Genomic DNA, 16,237 nt, shown 5'->3' with positions numbered 1-16,237 from the left:
AATTTTAAGATCTTTAATTTAGTCATATTTTAATATTCCTTTTATTATGTAAGGTAACATATTTACAAATTTTGAGGATTAAAACGTAGACATCTTGGGGTCCACTATTCTACCAATCAGAGATTCTAAAACTCTCTATTGATTTTTATTTTCACCTCTTTCACTGAGGTGAAAGACTCAGTTCATTTATTCATTAAATGAGGGATAGTAAGTTTTATATTGCATTCTTTATTTGTGAGTTAAAATAGTATAAAAATTATCTTGAGATACTATGTTATTCACTCAGGAGAGTAGAGAAAATGTTCTCTATCTGTTCCCCCTACTCCTAAATAGCACTATCTATGATTATACAAGATTTTAAAATGTCTTATTTTCTTTTAATATTGTTTATGTTTTCTTTCTTATTACCATTTTCCTCCAAGCTAATAACAAATGAAATGCTAACAAATTAATATTTTAGCTTTGGACAGGAACAAAGAAGAAAAACAAAAAGGAAGCGAGAGGAGAATGGAGGGGCGAGAATGTACTGAGAACTTATTGGCACAATTGTTCCAGGCATACTACAGCCACAGCCTAATTTCATTTAATTCTCACAGTAACTGAACACTGCCATTTCCATTTTACAGTTTAGAAAACAGGCTTGTAAAAGTCACATAACTTGCCTAGGTCACAAATATAAATAGTTGGGTTAAAAGCTCGATTTTTATAACTCCGAAGCCCATTATCTTTCCATGTCACGGCAGTATATGCTTTGTGTTAAATATGTTGTATTAGTTTCCTAGGGTTCTCATAATATACTACTACAAACTTTGTGGATCAAAACAATTGAAATATATTTTCTCACAGTTCTGGAGGCCAGAAGTCTGAACGTCAAGGTGTTGGTAGGACCGTGCTCCCTCTGGACACACTCTAGGATGAAGTCCTCCCTTACCTCTTCCTCTTCCTTGTAGGTCCAGGAATTACTTACTTGGGGATTACTTAATTTCAGTCTTTGTATCCATCTTCACATGGCCTTCTCTTCTGTGTCTCTGTTCTCTTTCTCTCTTGGTTTTAAACCACTTCATTGAGGTATGATTCACATGCAAAGAGCTGTACATATTTACCATATAAACTCAGTTTGGGGACACGTATTCACCCATAAAAACTATCACCAACATCAAGGTCAGAGACATATCTGTTACCTCCCATTACTTCTGGCTCCCTTGATGATGATGATGATGACAATGGTGACTGATGATGATAATAAGTGTGTAGTAAAAATATCTAACCTAAGAGCTACCCTCTTAGAAAATTTTAAGTATACAATACAGTATTGGTAGCTATAGGCTCAATACCATAGCATAGTAGATCTCTAGAACTTCTTTATCTATCGTACCTGAAGTTGAATCTTTTGACCATCACCCCTACATTTCTCTGCCTACCAGCCCCTATCAATAGCCCTTCTACTCTCTATTTCTATGAGTTTAACAATTTTGGATTCCACCTGTAAGTGAAATTGTATAATATTTGTCTTTCTGTACCTAGCATAATATTGTCTTTTCTTATAAGGGCTCAGTATTTTTTTAATAAGATTCTGTGTCTTCTTTTATAAGAAGATGTTATTGTATTTAGGGCCCACTATAATCTAGGACAATCTCATATTAAAATCTTTCATCTTCAAAACTCTTTTTTTCTGAATAAAGTCACATTCACAGGTTTTAAAGCATGGACATATATTTTGGAGAGAGAGCATCACCATTCAACCCACTACACATATGTTTATGAATTAAGCACATTTAAATTGAGATCATCATATATGAAAAGATGTCCAACTTTACTAATTATCAGGGAAATAAAACTCAAAACCAATATCACCTATCAAAATGGCTAGAACCAAAAATACAAGAAATAGCAATGTTGGGGAGGTAGAAAAAGGAAACTGTGTGCACTGTTGGTGGGAATGAAAATTGGTACAGGCATTGTAGAATACAATATGGAGTTTCCTCAAAAAAAATTAAAAATAGAATTACCATATGATCTAGTAATTCCAACCGGACATTTACCCAAAGAATATAAAAACTAATTTGAAAAGACATATGCACCCCTACGTTCATTGCGACATTATAAACCATTATTTACAATAGCCAAGATATGGAAGAAACCCAAGTATCCATCCATAGACAAATGGACAAAGGACATGTAATAAGCGACGAGCACTAAATAATATACAGGACTGTTGAATCATCATCTTGTACACTTGAAACTAATATAATAGTTTATGTTAATTATACTTCAGTAAAATTTAAAAATGAATTGAGGTCATATTGAAAAAAAAGACTCTCTCCTCTTTGTTTTTGTGGTATTGTGTGTTTTGCAGCATGTCTGAACACAGTAGGTATTTAATAATTATTGAAAGAATTGGAATAGCATTTGTAACCAATAATTAAAGTTTTTGTAGAATTTTGTTAAATAATGAAGTTAAACTAATTTTATTAAAGTTAACAAATCAGTAGAACACCATGGTCTCACAGTATTTAAAATGAGAATCTGGAGTCTACTTACATAATAATTAATTGTCCCTGTTAGCAAAATTCTAATTGTATGAAAAAGAAATGGGCCTCTGTAAGATGTGAAATATGTGAACATAGTAAAAAATTGTCTCTAACTATTGGGAATCACAGATAAATATTGCTTTAAAAAGCCCATTTTAAAATTAGCTCAATTTACCACCATGGTCAATTACATAGCCAAATACATTCTTGATGGGACTTGTCTAATGGGCCATCATTCTTTCAAGAACAAAATTGTTTCCTATTCCTGTGATTTGATAATAAGTAATAAACATGTACTATATCAATTTACAAAGTCAATTACATAATCAAGGAGAGTGCCAAGAGCAATAACCAAAATACTCTGTACTGTATTTACTTTCATATTCTCCACCTTCCCTAAGGCACCAGGCCTGGCATTTTTCCTACTTTCCCAATTTTCTTTGCATAATTTTCCACTTGGTGGACTGCCATTGTCAACAGCAACACTCTTCAACTTCTGGAGGTTTGGTAAGAGCAGTTGAAGAGATGAGAACTGTATTTAATTAAATCCTGGTTGCTGAATGTAAATACAAAAGTGCTTAATTATTCAACATTGCTAGTGAGGAAAGTCATGCAAGAGGCTCCAGCAGAAATTTGGTATCTCATGAGCTTTGAGGTATAATCCTGAAAAAATATCAATTTCCTCTATATCCCCTTTCAATTACAAAAATACTTTTAAAATAACACAGATGAAAGTAGGCATAACTCATAAAAATACCTTGTTAATTTCAGCTGCTGAAAAAGATACATGTAGAGATAGATAATGTGATCTCATGTAGGATATGCTTCATGAAAGCATCTGTAGGCTTTGTGATTCATGTATATTTAAGATAAATGCATAAGTAAAAGCAAAAGAAGAAAGCTACACCAATCAGTGTAGCTGATTTGAATTCCAGGGCAAGAGACTACTTCATTTTAAAATTTGATCTTATGTTTCTTCCGAACTTGTTTTAGTTTTTAGTATCTCACTTAAATATTATAGTTTCAAAGCATTTGAACTTAATTAGTTGTATACATTTAATGTGATTTTAATTACTACCCTAATTCTTAGAGTGTTTATGAGTAAATACAAGTCTAACATCCCTCAGAAAGAATTACTACCAAGTTATTTGTTAAATGTAAGCACAGATATATTAAACATCCATTATAGTCTCATAGTAGTTCTATTCTTTAAATATATATATATATCAGTAGTCAGGGGATAGAATTCTTTGGGTAAATTTCACAGTTTACACAGTATTGTATGTGAACTCTTTGTTTCTTTTATTGATTATTTACTTTTTACTGACAACATTACTGATAATATTTGGATAAGGTGACATTTTAAATTTTACCAGAATAGCTAATCAGAAATAGGTTAGTTTTTATACAGATGTGGATATCCCCAGATGTGAATATAGGAAAAACTTAGTTTTGTCTCCGGGTATTTATTCACCATATAAATCTACTACCACATTCTTATCTGTTATGTAAATAAGATGTGGAATTCCAATAGTGTATCAGTGTTCTACAGCAGATGGTACACTGAGATTTACCACACCATTACATTTAATGGGTTTGAATTCATTTGGATTTCTTGATGTTCTCTCTGTCCTTCTCATAGCAGCAATGTTGCCAATGTTCCTGATTATATATGATTTGAGAGAGTGCTTAAAGAAGAAAAACTCCTTTATCTTAGAAATATGAGTATTTTATGTCAAAGTTTAAAGTGTATATGTATTGCATTTCAGAGGATTTATATGCCCTGTGAGAAAAGGATGGTTAATGAATATTCAACAAAGTACTTGCAGTCATTACACTCAAAGATATTTTATAAAATGGAAATACTCAATTAACTATTGTAGTGCTAGTAGGGAGTATTCATTTGAAAAACAAAGAGAAATTTTCATCCTAGATCATTGTGGATGAAGTAAAAAAAAAAAAAAGTTTAATATAAGAGAATACAAAGACTCTGGAAGACATGCATCTTAGTCATATTAAGTAAAGATTTTCACAAACTGTTTCTGTTAACAAAAATTTATATAGTTCTTGGCTCACTAATTACTGTAGATTAATAAATAATATCCCTCAAAGTGTTTGATCTGTGAAGGGTCAGAACTCAGTGATAATTGAAAATGGCAGCATGAGCCCTATGGGCTTTTTGTCTCTGAACGCTCTCTATTTAGGAGCAGAATGAGTATTGGTGTAGCTTTAATCAGTTTCAGAAATTACTGTGGATGAACACAAAGTGGAACAAGAATAAAGAACCCAGAATTATGACAATAACCTGGCATTTGCAAATCAGTACATCTCAAAGGGTGACCAACAAAATAGCAGCACCAAAATCTCTCTAAAGTCTTATTAAGATTGGAGATGCCCAGGCCTAATCTCACACTCATTAAATCAAAATCTGGGGTGGGGAGGTGAGCACAGGTGGATCTGGGTATCAAAACATTTTTGCAAACTCTGCGGTGATTGTCATTGCATATATACTATGATATACGTTGCAGGTCAACCCTCAAGTCCAGTACTCTAAAGCAGAGTCTCTGGGTTCGACCCAGGCTCCTGTGCTCACTTAGTTCTGTGATCCAGAGTTCATTACTTACTTATACTCTCTGTTCTAGCTTCCTTAATGGCCAATGGGGTAAATGTACCTGTGTCACGGGATTGTTATGAGGATTAAATGAGTTAATATTTGTAAAGTAATTATTACTTGCACATAATAAGTACTAAAAAAATAGGAATTTGTAAAAGGAAAATGAAAATAGTGCACGTTTATTGGAGATGTCAGAATTTAGTTAACACACAGATTTTCTTTTAGCAAGAGAAAAACAAAACTCCCCAGAAAGTATCCAAGTATGGAACATTGTGCTATTACTCTGTGTTTGAAATTAATAGAAACCAAAATTGCCCTCTGTATTCTTTTCGCTTTATTATTACAACTTTGTAATGAATATTTTTACTATTGTCAGAATCGGCCAGTAGTCAAGACACTGAATAAAACATCCTTTCCATCTTTTTCGGTCATGCTGAATACTAACTCTGGTGACATACAAACCCTCATGAATGGTGCACATGCTTTTCATTAGAATGAGATGAGGCTTAAATACAGTATCTCGGTAGATGTATGAGCCATGCTATTTCCAGCAAATCACTGCAGTAATACAGCACAGCAGTCATCTTCAAGTGACACTGCAGATACAATATTCCAGACACTTTGTTTTCAGTTCATTTGTGGAACATTGGGCTCATTTGGCAGCAGTACTGATGTCACATTCATTTATCGGCACTTCAGAGGCATTCACACAACATCCCCTAATTGCATTACAATGGCCTGCCATTGCCATGTGTTTATTGATTTTTACTTCTTAGAAGCCTTTTCTATTGTTATCTGTAAACTCCTTAGATTTACAGTCATTCCTCTACAGTTAGAACAAGAAAAGCAGAGTGCTAGAGACGGAAAGGAGGACGGCCTGATTATATTTCAGTTGTCTAATAGCTGGCTGTTTACCTAATGAGAGCTAATTCCAGAAATGAATCACGATTTTTAATATATCATCACATCCCCCATCATTTTAATGGGGGGGGGGATATCAAGGTTTGGACTTTTACATATATCCCATCAGAATCAGTCGTCAGGGTCTTCCATACTGAAAGCAGTATGTCTGGGCATTCATAATTGTACTTGCAGTATTATTCACACGAGTTTGCAGGAAGTCTAATTACTTCTTCAAATTGGCCTGAAAAGCACTTAGACAGTAGGGCTTTCCATTGGCCCAGAAGTCATTTGATCTCTTTATGACTTCCCTGAGCTAGCATCAGCCATTTCAGATTGGCTCTGGCTGTGAAACAGGCAATGGTGCATCTGTTTTTTGGTTTGTTTTTTAATGGGAAAAACACTTTCCAAGAAGGCAAACTTCATATCCTTACTTATATAAGAGTTATGTGTAACCTTTTAAAATATAAAAATGAGAGGAGCCCTAAAAACATAGTTCATCTGAATCTAATACGAAAACTAGAAAATATACCCAGGTCAATTTTAATATATACTCTGCTTATTTTGATGTGTGTATATGCTTACGTGTGTGTGTGTATGTGTGTGTGTGTGTGTGTGTGTGTGTGTGTGTGTGTAAAAGAAATACTACCAACTTCGTTCAGGCTGATTTTAATACTCTAAATATAAACCTTAACAATAATTTGGAAAGTTTTCAAATTATATGTTTTAAGTAGTGATTAGGCTGAAATTTATGCTGTGTGACATGATCTTTGCCTTCCTGGAGTTTAGTAGGTACACCCATCCACATTTTTTTAAAAAAATTACTAGATCGACATTTTAATATCCTTATGAAATATGAAGTTTCTTACAGTTGCTGAGAAAAGTCTTCAAAAAATCAGAAGATGAAATTAAAACTAACATATTCTTATGGAATTGAAAATGGTACAGTTATAAAATCTAAGAGTCATTTACAAAAATTATTTTTACCACTCTATCTCTTTCCAGTATCATAATTTAAGAAGTACCAGTTTATCATAAAATTTAGGGAAGACAATCGAAGAAGGGTTTTTATCAGCTGTCAAAAATCTATCTTAATTGGGATTTCATATAATGAACTTGAATATCTTTTCAAGTACTTTGAAGTTATCTCTGAATTAATTAGTAATAATAAATCAATTCTGTTACTGCATATAATTGTTTTCTTTATTTTTGGTAACATAAAATTAGCAAATGCAGAAAATTTTAGATTATTTGTTATAGTATTATATGAAATCTGGGATTGATCATGTATTTATTTATGTCATAACATTTGAAGTACTCTAGATATTTAAATAATCACAACCCAGCTCCTATATAAATTTGTACATACACACATAACTCATGAAAGTGTTTAATTCCAGTTTTAATTACTTGACATTCATGATAAACCTCAAAATATCTTATATAATGTTAATTATAACTCAGTTAAGACCAGCATAAAAGTATTTTTCCAATATTTATGACAGGGAAAGCAAAATATTTAATTTAATATTTGACATAGGAATTTTATACATACAAGCCTTCTATCACTTGCAACCATCTTTGACTTTTTTATATAGTTTATATCTCACCTCTAATAAAATTCAAAATCATGTCAATACCACTTTATTTATTTAACAAATAGTTGTTAAACACCTATTATATTCCAATTAATCTAAAATTCTAAGACTAATAAAAATATAGTAATAAGTATAGTAACAAAAATCCAAATAGGTATGATCCTTATAGATCCATTATAGAACTTACAGTTTACCAGCTGTCAAAGAAATAAATTGCCTAATGTGCTATAAAAAAAGTTATAATGATCTATAATAAAAGGACCTCATCTAGTCCAATAAATTTGAGAAAGGCTTCCTTGAAGAAATTATTTTTCAGCTCAGATCAGAAGAATGAATTAGAGTTAATAAGGAACAATGAAGGAAACCATTCAATATGTGTAAAAAGTCATTATAGGTCAGCACAGAGAATGAGGAGAGAAATAGTATGAGGTGAGACAGGAATTAGTCAGGGAGAGACTCAAAGAACAGGAGGTTTTTAGAGTACACTAGCTGCAAAGTATGACTAGTGGCAGGCAAAAGTAGTTGCAGGAAATGGCAAGATACCATTCTCTTTTTTATTTGTGATAACACAGATGGACCTAGAATGTATTAATGTATTGTGCTAAGTGACAAAAGTCAGACGGAGAAAGACAAATACCATATGACTTCACTTATATGTGGCATCTAAAAAAACAAAACAAATGAATAAACAAACAAAAGAAAACAGAAACAGACCTATAAATATGGAGAACAGACTGATGGTGGCCAAAGGGAAATGGAGGAAGGATGGGGAGAATGGGTGAGGGGAATGGGAGGTACAGACTTCTAGTTATGGAATGAGTAAGTCATGGAGATAAAAAGTACACCATAGGGAATGTAGTTAATGGTATTTTAAAGCATATGGTAATAGATAGTAGTTACACTTGTGGTGAGCATAGCATAAGTATAGAGTTGTCAAATAACTATGTTGTCCACTTGAAACTAAAATAGCGTTATGTGTCAGCTCTACGTTCAGAACAAAAGTACTTGCCAGAAGAACAAGGAGGAGAACACTTTTGTAGTACATGCAGAAGATTATTACTTGAAGTAAAATATTGAGGGCTGGGGTGCTTAGGTACCTCAGTGGGTTAAGTCTCTGCCTTTGGCTCAGGTCATGATCTCAGGGTCCTGGGATCTAGCCCCACATCAGGCTCTCTGCTCAGCAGGGAGCCTGCCCTCCTCTCTCTCTCTCTCTCTCTCTCTCTGTCTGCCTCTCTGCCTACTTGTGATCTCTCTCTGTCAAATAAATAAATAAATAAATAATAATAAAATCTTTAAAAAAAAGATATTGAGAGCAGTAAAAATGTAGGTGTGAATAAAACTGAGAGAGTCTTACAAGGATCAGTCAAAATTACTTGGTAGAAGTCAATGTAGGGAATGAAGAAAAAAGAAATGATTCCTAGATTTCTAGCATACCCAGTTGATTGATACTGCTGCAATGCATTGATATTGGGAAGAAAATGGTATGAGAATATGGCACAAAACTTTTAAAATAGATTCTTATTCCTTTTAGTAGTAAAAAATAATCATTGGATAGGAAGAGTAAGAAACACAAGAGGAGAGGATGAGGCAAGTAGATCCTAGTTTTCCTTACTTTTGGAGTTTTAGTCTAGTGAAGGGAGATACATTAAAACGAAAATGAGGAGGTGGGGATGCCTAAGTGGCCCAGTCAGTTACGCATTTGGCTCTTGATTTTGGCTCAGGTCTGATCTCAGGGTTATGAGATGGAGCCCGGAGTCTGACTCCATGTTCAGTGCAAAATATGCTTGTGTTTCTATTTCTCTCTGCCCCTCCATCCCAGTCTCTTTCAATTTCTCTCTCTCAAGTAAATAAATCTTTAAATACAACAACAACAAAAAAAAAAAAAAAGAAAGAAAGAAAGAAAGAAAAAAGAAAAGAAAAGAAAGAAAAAGAAAATAAGAAGAAAAGAGAATACTTTGTTCCACATAAGATTTAGAATTTGGGGACACTTCCTTTAACATTAGCTTCTCCTTTCCCCCACTTCTTTCCCCTAAATCCTACCCCTCCATGACCTTAGAGAATAGCTCCATGGAAAGCAAGCTTGGAATCTCAGTGTTGTTAAGGAAAGGTAAGATTAATCCTTAACTAACACTGCACCTAATTCCAGTCTTGTAAGGAGGGACTCTAGTCTCTCGTGGGGGACATGGTGTATAGTGAGCAATCAGAGCCTTCCAAGGGCCATGAAGAGGCTAAAGAGAGAACATCTTGGCCATGGTCTCCACAGAAGGTATAGGGGAACATTAGAAAGATTTCTGTCACCTATGAATGCAGAGAAGACTGGGTTACCTGGGGATAAAAATCAGGCTCTGACAAAGCCCAGATGGGTACACTGAAACAGACATTACCCTGGTGCCAAAAATAGCAACAAGGTGAACACTCATTAGGCAAGGCTGAATACATGTGAGGAGAGAGGTGGCTAAAGTAGTCAGAAAATGCCACAGTGATTAACACCAACAGCAGAAATTTTCTCCGCTAGTACAAAGTCGTTCTCATATATCAGATGTCATCCTGGGTAGGAAAAGGAAAAGAGAAGTAAAACAACAAAATTGAGCATTTTGCTTAAGGTGATTATTTCCATTATTGCATTGAGCTATTTGATTTACTGAGATTCAGGTGACTCAAGAGAATGGTAAAGTAACTTATAGACATAATAAAGGAGCTACTTTATTTTATTAATCTGAGAATAGTGCAAGTACGTTCAAAGCTTTGTGTTTAAATATGGAATGATATTGAATTAAAGATGATGACAGGAAAATGCCATGGACATTTCTCACATCTTTTAATGTGTCTCACTTCATCTGGACTCAGTCTCCAAGAATAAAGCTAGAGGTACTATATAATGTGTGAGGTAATACTCATTGACACTGTCAGAGACAGAATTCTGAGTTGATTTAGCATTAGTTTGATATAAACTGGTGTCCCATTTAGTATGTCTTTATGTGAAGTTTTCAGAATTGAAGACACAAAGAAATAATAAAGTTATAATCTATTCTTTGGATCCCTTCTTTGTCATGGTTGATTTTACCATGGACCTAGGTCTAATCTCCAGCCCTTAATGGCTATAGCCAGACACTACATCATTGGAATTATATATATTTTATGATTAAGTTTATGATTTTTTTATTAGAATAGTATTTAAAAGTGGAAGAGAACATTTTTGCTCAAAATTTTTCTTCCAAGAGACATGTTGATGAATTCTTTCCATTATTTCCACATCCATCTATACGTATGTACATAAGTGTACTATCTGATTGAGTGGATGATTTCTAGGTCCAGAAGTACAATCAGAAGAAGAATCTTCTCAAAATTCCTGAGCCTCTACAATTAACTCATAGAATGCCATAGAAACATACAAGCTTTGACAGCTCTCAATCTTCTGATACATATTAGGGAAGGAAAAAAAAGTCCCTAGTGTTACTGAATGTTTATGTCTCCTCAAAATATATATGTTGAAACCCTAACTCCTAATGGGATAATAATAATCGGAGGTGGGGTTTGGGGGAGGTAATTAGGTTTAGATGAGGTTATGAGGATAGGGTCCCCATGATGGGATTAGTGTCCTTATAAGAAGAGGATGTCCTTATAAGAAGAGGAAGTGACTTGAACTTTGTATGTCTCACCGCCAAGTGAGGACCCAAAGAGAAGGTGGCTGTCTCTAAGTCAAAAAGAGCCTTCGCTAAGAGCTTGACCAGGTTGGCACTTTGATCTTGGTCTTCCCAGCCTACAGAACTCTAAGAAATTTTTTATTGTTTAGGATTAAAATTTAAGAAATGTCTATTGTTTAAACCCTCCAGTCTGTGGTATTTGTTATAATAGCTTGGACTGACTAATCCTAGCCTTTTTTACTAATGGCACAGCAGAAGGAGCTGCATGCTTATTTGTTTGACTGAAGAAGGAGCTGTATTTATATCAGCAGGTCTAGGCATAAAGGTGGTGTCTTGAGCCCAGGGGTCAGTGCAGACTCTTTTGTTTTTTATTATTATAGAAAGATGATCCTAGGGTCTTCCGTTTGATGAGGACAGCCGGATTTATTTCTTACACCGGTCGAGAGTGGCCGGCCACATGAAATGGACTCCTTGATCACATCCAAGGTGATCCAGGAGCTGTGAATTTCATAGCAACAGCAATCCTAAAACAAAGCAAAAAGCCAATCAGCATTTTTACATGTCTAAATTTGTGCTGGTCTTTACATTTAGCTGGTTATATAGTAACCAAATTGCTAAATCAATTTAAAATGGAAGATTCCTGGGCTTGAAATTCTTTAGTTGAGTGTCTACGGACTAAAAACTTTGCCTTATAACATTATATTTGCTTGAAGAGTCCTGGGACCCAGAGAAAAAGATTTGTTATAGCTAATCATAACTAAGAAAACATGCAGATTAAAAATATATGAATATTATAAATTAAAATAGGAAATAGAATTTTGTGTTTCCTTTTTACTTTATACTGTGAATCATTTCATAAGCCAGAGAAATTTCCTCAAATAAACTATTATTGAGTAGTTGCTAAATATTTCGTCTTCCTGTTGTGCTATGAAGTCCCTATTTTGGGGTATACTGTTGACCCTTGAACAACACAGGTTTGAACTATATGGGTTCACTTGTGGATTTTTTTCAATAAATATAGTACAATACTATAATTTATTTTCTCTTCCTTATGATTTCCTTAATTACATTTTCTTCTCTTTAGTTTTACGGTCAGAATACAGTGTATAATACATGTAACATAAAATATGTGTTAATCGACTGTTTATGTTATCAATATAGTGTCCAGTTAACAGTAGGCTATTGGTAGTTAAGTTTTGGGGGAATCAAAGTTATATATGGTTCTTTGTGCAGGAGGTTGGCGCTCTAACCCCACATTGTTCAAATCAACTATATAGGCTAATTTCAACTTTTATATGTTATAGATATTTATATATGAGTACATTTAAAGCATATTTATTGTAAATACATAAAATATTCTTTTTCATAGTGGAATTTCTAAGCAGTTTTTAAAAAATATTTTATTTATTTATTTGACAGACAGAGATTACAATTAGGCAGAGAGCAGGCAGAGAGAAACGAAGGGAAGCAGGCTCCCTGCTGAGCAGAGAGCCTGATGTGGGCCTCCATCCCAAGACCCCAGGACCATGACCTGAGCCAAAGGCAGAGGCTTTAACCCACTGAGCCACCCAGGCGCCCCTAGACAGTTTCTCTTTTTAAAGATTTTATTTATTTATTTGACAGACTGACAAGTAGGCAGAGAGGCAGGCAGAGAGAGGAGGAAGCAGGCTCCCTGCTGAGCAGAGAGCCCGATGGGCTCTCTCCCAGAACTCTGGGATCATGACCTGAGCCGAAGGCAAAGGCTTTAAACCACTAAACCACCCAGGTGACCCTAGGCAATTTTGAACATATATCCCTGTCATTGTCTCTATTTTTATAACACAGATTCCCAAACATAGAGGATTTTTTTAAAAGATTTTATTTATTTATTTGAGAGAGAGAGTGTGTGCTTGAGCATGGGGAGAGGCAATGGGAGAGAGAGAAGCAGGCTCCACAGTGATCAGGAATCCTCATGTGGAGTTCCATCCCAGGATCCCAGGATCAACCTGAACCAAAGACACTTAACCAACTGAACCACCCATGTACCCCGAGGACTGGTTTTTTTAATGAGACTTTTTTTAAGTTCTTAAAACCTAAATATAACTGCTTGTAGAAAATTAAATTATTTTTATTCGTTTTATTTCTAATAGTAATACTCACTTATTCTTTATTCTCAGTATTCCTGTTATAAAATTTTATTAACTATAATTTGGAACTTGAAACACCACAATTATACATTCTATGGTATTGTGTATTCTTTTCAGATGCAATATCATTAGATAAAAAGTATACCGCATAAACAAGCTCATTTAATATGCTACTTTGTTTATTTAAATTTTCCAGACTAGAGTAAAACTGGTGATGTTTAAGAGTATTAAACTCTCTCTTAAAAGGAAAAGTTTGACCTATCAGTGAAAACATTTGCCAAGGTTTTAATCCCTGTAAGTTTGAGATGAAAACAAGTTACACTCTTATCAAGGCGAAGTATAAATAAGTAAACGGAATCTTATTTTACATGGTGCCATATTTCTTCTGGCCATTATAGGCTTGATTTAGTCCACTTCATAAACTATGATTTCATAATAATGTTCAAATGTATGTATTAAAGAATTATTCTACATTATTAAGCAACTATATGAACACAGAGGTTGAGATAAGGATTAATTGTAGCCATTTTAAATAAAATAATCCATGGTATCACCATTTTCTATGTTCTAATTAAATGCTACTCTGGACTTGATAAAGAAAAGCTCAAATATAAAATATTTTGAAGTAATTAACTGCAGTAGTTTCCTAGAAAGGAAACATTTTATTCCTTTTGCTTAGCAGGTGTGTGCAGTCTTAGGCAAGTGTGAGACAATTTAGCTGTGGTTGTATTTGACTAGATTTACTTCATATGCATTTTTACTCTATAAAGACAAATTTTATATATATTAACTGGATACCCATTTCTAAACATTTCTAATCTTTCTTCATTTTGTGCTGTCTGCTCATCAATAGTCATGGTTTTGAATAGGGAAACAGGCTGTTGCCCTTAAAATGTGAATATATCATTTCAAAAGATGTGTTCCCTACCTAACCTATGATAAATAATGTTTTGCACCAATGAAGTCAATGCATTTTCCATTTCATTGTGAGTAGAAAATTATTTCTATGTTTACTTTTTGGCTGGAAAATACCAATTTGATGACTACATATTTGTATTTGTTCATAAACTAAGGGGAAAAATAGGTTCTTTTGAAATAATGATAATTGCAGGTAACACTCGGGGACAGCCATTGTTTAAAAGACTTTACTGAGGATGCATTTGATATTCACAGAAAATCTGCAAGGCTGTTCTCTTTATCTAGATTCTGTAGTTTAGAAAATGAGGCCACAAGAGGCTGAGCTGCTTGGTTAAGTTCCCATAATGATGAGAGTCCAGTTGGAGATTTTAAGCCAGACTCTTCGTCACCATGTTCTATGTTTACCATCCTCAGGTACGGAGGGAGTATTTCACCTTGTCAGCTCAGTCACCAGTCCGTAGTATTAGCTGCGCTGTATTTTGTGCTCTAATTTAGACCATCATCACCTTTCACCTTGATTTTTGCATAATAGCTTCAGTATTGTCAATTTCCAATCCCTTGCATATACAAATATCAGAAGAACTTTCATAATAAATATACTCAAAAAACAAAACAAAACAAAAAAACTAAGAGGAGAAGAGAACTTCCTCCACCTAACAAAATAGCATCTATGGAACAACAAACAATTGCCGTCAAGCTTAATGCTGAAAAAAAGGAGCAGCAAGTTTACAAGTTTATTCTTGCTACTTTCATTCAATCTTTTACTGAAAGTTTAGTTGGAGAAATTGGCAAGAAAAAGAGAGGAAATCCATACTGGAAAGGAAAAAAATAAAAATATCTCTATTTGCAGATGACATGATCTCATTGGTAGAAAATGCTAAGGAAAGCACTAAAAAAACTATTCACTAATAAATCAGCTCAGCAGGGTTTCAAGATCCAAGACAAATGCACAAAATCCATTGAATTTTTTCCTTTGTGATAAAATCTTTTAAGATCTATTCCCTTAGCAACTTTCATATGTCATACAGTTTTAACTCTAGTTACTATGCTGTATGTATATCCCCCATTAGTGTTTATTTTCTAGCTGGAAGGTTAACTTCCTTCATCTATTTTGCCTCCTGATCCCTCCCCCTCTAATCTTCAGCAGCCACCAGTCTCTTCTCTTTATCTACAAGGTCAGTTTTTTTTCGTTGTTGTTGTTTGGGTTCTTTCAGACCACATATAAGCAAGATCATACAGTATTTGTCTTTCTCTGTTTCACTTACTTCGCTTAGCTGAATGCCCTCAAGGTCCCTCCATGTCATCCTAAAGGATGAAATTTCCTCCTTTTTTTCCTTCCTTCCTTCCTGTCTTCCTGCCTTCCTTTTCCTTTTTTTTTTTTTTTTTTTTTTAGGTATAATTAACATGTAACATTATATTAGTTTCAGGTGTAATGATGCATTATTTGTATATATTGTGAAATAATTACTACAATAAATCTAGTTAACATCCTTCACCACACATAGTTACAAAAACTTGTTTTCTTTTTCGATGGCGGAGAAGTAGCAGGCTGAGACTACTTCAGCTAACCGGAGATCAGCTAGATAGCTTATGTAAAGATTGCAAACACCTGAAAATCCATCGGCAGATCAAAGAAGAACAGCAATTTTGGAAACAGAAAAACAACCACTTTCTGAAAGGTAGGACCGGCGGAGAAGTGAATCCAAAGCGACAGGAAGATAGACCCCAGGGGGAGGGGCCGGCTCCCGGCAAGCGGCGAGCAACCACGCACAAAATCAGGACTTTTAAAAGTCTGTTCTGCTGAGGGACATCGCTCCAGAGGGTACCCAGGGCAAAGCCCACACGGGGTCAGCTTGGCCTCAGGTCCCGCAGGGTCACAGAAGGATCGGGGGTGTCTGAGTGTCGC

The 16,237-nt window shown here is 34.5% G+C and overlaps 1 pseudogene; it reads right to left on the bottom strand.

Annotated features, from left to right (window-relative positions):
- Nucleotides 1–2,832: 2,832 nt before the first annotated feature.
- The window catches only part of LOC132010552 (tubulin alpha-1C chain-like), a 54,633-nt pseudogene continuing 41,228 nt past the window's right edge, over nucleotides 2,833–16,237 (bottom strand).

The sequence above is a fragment of the Mustela nigripes genome, chromosome 2, assembly GCF_022355385.1.
Source record: "Mustela nigripes isolate SB6536 chromosome 2, MUSNIG.SB6536, whole genome shotgun sequence".
Classification (NCBI taxonomy): Eukaryota; Metazoa; Chordata; class Mammalia; order Carnivora; family Mustelidae; genus Mustela; species Mustela nigripes.
Note: the sequence above shows the minus strand (reverse complement) of the source record. Positions and strands in the feature narration are given on the sequence as shown.